A 5,971-nucleotide genomic window follows, 5' to 3' on the forward strand; every position below is an offset into this window, starting at 1 on the left:
TGCATAAGCATTTCCTTAAATGTCTGAAGCTGCAAACGCGATTATACAAACACTATACACCGATGGAAAGCTTAGATTCTCATGAATCCGCCGGTAGAAACCACTTTCAGATGTGATTACCACAGTGGGTAATATAAACACATTTGTCCAACAAACAACGATTATCCATCCATCCGTTCTCTATACACGGCTTCAACGTACACAGCGCGACTCACATTTCTGGGTTCATTATTACACACAGATGAAAATATTCCACAAAAAACGGCCATAATCCAACCTTAGACATCCAGACGAAACAAGCCAGTAAAATATTTTGTCCAAAACATGTCCTGAAGTCTGTATATAATCCACGAATCGGTCGTTTTCGAGGAAATGCACCTCGCGATACGCGTCCAATATTCCCTGTATTTCTCGTCATATTTTTATTTACAAATAAAATATTAGCGATTTTTTGTGCTGAAAATGGCTGGAATTGACTGCACCTTATAGGACTATATAAAAAAATTCAAACAGATTCCTATTTTACATGTAAGAGAACATATGCATTGTCACACTGCAGCATTAATACAAAAATCTTAATAATATCAGTGTCGTGTAAACATTGATCTGTCAGAACTACAAGACTGAATGTGGTTGAATTAGGTGTAGCTATGCTTTAAACATGCATCTATGTAGCACAGAAGAACAGCCAAAAATGGTTTAACAAGTTTCAGGCAGAAAAACAGCAGTTACTGGATGTACGCATAGGCGTCAGTTTAGGGGGGGACGGTGGGGATGTGTCTCCCCCACTTTTTGTCAGGGGTCATTTTGTCTCCAACACATTCAAATTCTTCACATGTAAGCCGTTGTAAACCCAGTTATTATCAGCAGTATAGAAAATTCCCACGCTCCTGAACACACCATCCGCACTTGGCTGAGAGTTGCACAGACATGCAGCACACCTTCGTGAGGTTAAAAAAACGTGCAGATGCTAAATTTGCGCCCGTGCCAAGTGGAAGCTCCGACCAGAGGCGTGCGGGGGCAAAATTTCGGCCCGGGAGAATTAGTACTATAGCGGCCCACAGACCCCTCTACCCGTATATACCGATAGCTCAACATGTTGAGCCTCCACCTTTGGTGCAGTGGTTCTGAGTTCGAACCCAGCTTATGGTATTTTGCTGCCGTTCTTCGACATTTTCTCAAAACTGTCTTACCAACGACACGGAAGCATATGAGAAAAGCAGGCGTGCCGCACCAATGCTAAACTTTGATCTCAAGTAGAGGGCCACAAAATATCGTCCCATGGACCGCAGTTGGCCCGCGAGTTTGAGACCCATGATTTAAAGCATTATTATTATTATTATTATTATTATTATTATCATTATTATTATTATAATTATTATTATTATAATTATTATTATTTTATGACTGGAGCGGCCCAACAATAAAGCGGCCCACCAGGGATATCCCCGGTGTTCCCGATTACCCAGCACGCCACCCAGGGTGTGCATTTCCATCTGACAATGGCTGTGGTCTCCATCCCCCCACTTTTAAAAACAAACTGACGCCCTTGGATGTACCCTATTTTTTATGGGTGTTTGCACAGCCAGCTAATGGATTTTACTGTTGACTGTGAAGGATCAGACTTTGTACTATGATGGCAGTTGTCCCCATTTGACTCTGTCTCTACTTTTGGGCTGAATTATGTCCTTCTGACTTGGCTCAAATGCCCCAGTGGCTGTAGGTCTTCTAGCACCTTCACAATATTTTGAAATTAGAACCAATCTAACTAAAAAAAAAACAACCTCAAAACTGTAATCAGGGCTGTCATCACAACACAGTTAGGGCCAGACTGCTGCCATCGAGCTATCTACTAAATAACATAATCCAAATAAAAGTCAATTTTAGCCTCCCCACACTGTATATTTAAGAATTTAAAATATTAAAGAAAAATTTTCAGGCTCATTCTAGTTAGGTTGGATCTCTAATTAGGTAGCCAGTATGCTAATCCTTTACAAGATGCGCATTATTATTATTTTTATTTATTTGTTAATGTAGTAAGGTAATTGGGTAAAATATGTGCTATTGCATGTGTTGGCGAGGCTAACTTGTACTACATGAACTATTCTAAGTGCTACCAAACCAATGCACATAAACACGCGGAATCTGTAGCATATATTTCTTTATTTATTATACATAGAAAAGGGCTGGTCAAACTTTTTCTATAACTACTTGTACCAGAGATAACTTTAAGGGACCCGAAGACACAGCAAACGTGTATAATCAGGCGGAACAAATCCGCAAAAGAAAACCACTGCAAACCACTCAATATGTGACGATTTACAAAAAGCACAGCAATTCACTGCAATGTACACTCAACACCTCACACGATCGGGTCTTACAGGGTTAACTTGGCCGCGCAGGGTTAGGGGAAGTGACCAAGACAAACAAAAAACATTTAAGATTAATAAGTCAGTCCGTCCGTACACACAAACACAGAGGCTGAATATACAATTTAACCTCCCTAGGGGACGGACTAACAAAAGCAAAAAAACACTAACAAGGACAGCAGGTGACAATGGACAGTGCTGTAAAACAACAACAATAAAATTACCAAAATGTACAACTAACTTTTTAAAAAACTTTATTTTGTTGATAAAAATTCTAAAAAACCCACTGTACCTGCATGTCATGAACGCCTCACACACAGCTTCAATCACCACCACGGGTCCTCACCATCACTTGGCTTAAAACCGCATTTGGTCCTATCACAAAACACAATTAAGACCTGCACACCACTATCACTCTTTCACACTTCCAAAATGGCGTAATATTCTCCTACCACTCACCCAACGCTTCAAACGCGACCAACACAGCGTGGGTCCAGCAAACAGCCTGGCTCCCCACAGAAACTAGCACCACACGAGGGGCTGGGCTACCCACTTCCTATTTATCAGGGTTCTACCTGTGGGGCCACAGCGACACCCCCTGGTGTCACCCCTTACATCCCTCCCCAACAAGGAGAATCGTCGACCCGACGACTTTAAAACAAAAGTCATAAAAATTATACTGCCGCTTTATTAACACATGCGGACTGTGGCAGTCTATGTAAATTCGAATGTTGTCCTGCTGTTTTTCTAACTGACCTCCGAGGCTCAGAAACTAAGGTGGTGCCCGTTTCCTTAGTGGGATCTCGGCCAGGGAGATGCTGAATGTCAGACAACCCTTGATCCTCATTCACAGTAGAAACCATAGCGTCACTGTCTAACCCTAATTCATCCTCTGGTTTGGACAGATCTGCCTCTAATAGCTCAGTCGGTATCCCTTGAACGTTATTATCCTCTGCCCTACGTTCTGGGACACTCCTCAACTCTGTCCTATGCACTTGGCGGAGGGGGCCCTCTTGCCCTACAGGAACTACAGAGTAAACAACGCCTCTTAGGGGTGGGGGACAGACTACCTGATAGGGGGTTGAATCCCAAAAGTCTTGAATTTTATTCCTTCCCCTGACTGAGTGATTTCTTGTGTACACCAAATCACCCTCTTCAAAATCGTCAGCCATCTGTCGATCCTGCTCTTTCAATTGTCTCTGTGCTCGACTCCTCTCCAACTTCCTCTGTACAGCAAAACCCCTTATTTTTTAATGTTTGGAAGGGAGCCAAGGTTGCCTGTAGACATGTTGATTGGGAATGAAGAGGCTGAGCAGGATCTTCCTTTGGAGGAGTGGGTGGAGGAACACCAGAAGTCCCTCAATGTAGCTTATGAGACTGTACAGAGGAAGTTGGAGAGGAGTCGAGCACAGAGACAATTGAAAGAGCAGGATCGACAGATGGCTGACGATTTTGAAGAGGGTGATTTGGTGTACACAAGAAATCACTCAGTCAGGGGAAGGAATAAAATTCAAGACTTTTGGGATTCAACCCCCTATCAGGTAGTCTGTCCCCCACCCCTAAGAGGCGTTGTTTACTCTGTAGTTCCTGTAGGGCAAGAGGGCCCCCTCCGCCAAGTGCATAGGACAGAGTTGAGGAGTGTCCCAGAACGTAGGGCAGAGGATAATAACGTTCAAGGGATACCGACTGAGCTATTAGAGGCAGATCTGTCCAAACCAGAGGATGAATATACAATTTAACCTCCCTAGGGGACGGACTAACAAAAGCAAAAAAACACTAACAAGGACAGCAGGTGACAATGGACAGTGCTGTAAAACAACAACAATAAAATTACCAAAATGTACAACTAACTTTTTAAAAAACTTTATTTTGTTGATAAAAATTCTAAAAAACCCACTGTACCTGCATGTCATGAACGCCTCACACACAGCTTCAATCACCACCACGGGTCCTCACCATCACTTGGCTTAAAACCGCATTTGGTCCTATCACAAAACACAATTAAGACCTGCACACCACTATCACTCTTTCACACTTCCAAAATGGCGTAATATTCTCCTACCACTCACCCAACGCTTCAAACGCGACCAACACAGCGTGGGTCCAGCAAACAGTCTGGCTCCCCACAGAAACTAGCACCACACGAGGGGCTGGGCTACCCACTTCCTATTTATCAGGGTTCTACCTGTGGGGCCACAGCGACACCCCCTGGTGTCACCCCTTACATAAGGTATAGCCTTAAATGAGGAATTTAATTTATTCTTTTATTATTTTACAATGTAATTGATTTTACTGATTTAAATCTGTGATTTAAAAAAGTACTTCTTCAGAATTGTGCTCAGATGCTTGTATTATTTTATAGTCTCTGCTTTGTTTTTGTCATGAATTTGTATAAGGTCTACTTTTATTTACCACTGTATAGTAATTTATTCACTTTTGCTTTTGTTTTATCATTTATGTGACGTGGACTCTCACTAAAGTTTTTCATTTAGAGTTTTTTATTTTGAATTAAGAATCACCTGATTTCCAGGCTGCTCTTTGATAACTCGGTCTTACTTGACGGAGCTTAAAACTGGCTGCATGGAAGTTTCTCTATGAGAACCGCTTTTATTCCCTGTATGGTGCACACTGTTGGAATCTTCCTACATCCTGAGCCACAGACTTACACACACGCACACACGCACACACACACACACACACACACACACACACACACACACACACACACACACACACACACACACACACACAGTACAAAAACATCCCCTGTTTATCAGCTCCCAGAGATCATATCCTCATCTGTCTCTGCTTTTGTCTGGCTTTTTCTCTGTGAAAGACGATGGAACCTTAAAGAGAAACAAAGTGATACAAGCTCTAACTATGTCTCCCTCTGTGCTGCACACAGAAGCAGGGAGGAGGGAGGGGAAGTCTTTAACCCATACAGTTTGTGAATTAGTTTTATCAATGTAGAAAAAAGAAAATGAAAAGCTTTGTTTTGTTTACATTTCACAAGATTTAAACTCTGAGGAGATGACAATGTGCATCCAAATCACAGAGCATGACAGTAATAAAATCAAAGTGTCAGATGGGAGGATTTTTAACTATAGGATGCCTATAGGATGTTATCAGATGCAGGGGTTCACAGGAGAGAAGCTACAATCTGGGACACCTTATCAGCTCTCAGCACTGTAAAATACTAAATTGGAGATATGTGGTTTCTGTGGTGCCCTGATAAGCCTGGTGGTGGTGTATTGAAGCTGAGACTGGGTGGGCTCTGGCTTGGATCCCTTGACCGGAAGGGAATATCAACGGAGGGAGAGGATGGCAGAATATATATATATATATATATATATATATATATATATAATTTTTTTTATTTTATAGTTTATGTTTAGGAACCTTCTTCTTTTATTGTAGGGGATTGCTGAGTGAGGAATTGTCTCATCTTGAGAAAAAAGCAGTTTTGACACTTTTTATTATAATTTAATTGGCATTAATTACAGTTTTTCTCAAATGCTAAAACACAAAAGCCAATCCTCTAAACCAAATGACCAGTTGTCTAAACACATTTAATAAATCTAGCCCTCATTTGTCAATATCAT

The 5,971-nt window shown here is 41.6% G+C and overlaps 1 long non-coding RNA gene across 1 annotated transcript; it reads right to left on the bottom strand.

Annotated features, from left to right (window-relative positions):
• Nucleotides 1–2,146: 2,146 nt before the first annotated feature.
• LOC127533622 (uncharacterized) lies at nucleotides 2,147–3,135 on the bottom strand. Its single transcript, XR_007941386.1, has 2 exons — nucleotides 2,662–3,135; nucleotides 2,147–2,567 (listed from the first exon to the last, which is right to left on the bottom strand). It is a non-coding gene; the product is annotated as an uncharacterized LOC127533622 (long non-coding RNA).
• Between the last annotated feature and the right edge of the window lie 2,836 nt (nucleotides 3,136–5,971).

The sequence above is a fragment of the Acanthochromis polyacanthus genome, chromosome 1 (assembly GCF_021347895.1).
Source record: "Acanthochromis polyacanthus isolate Apoly-LR-REF ecotype Palm Island chromosome 1, KAUST_Apoly_ChrSc, whole genome shotgun sequence".
Lineage (NCBI taxonomy): Eukaryota > Metazoa > Chordata > Actinopteri > Pomacentridae > Acanthochromis > Acanthochromis polyacanthus.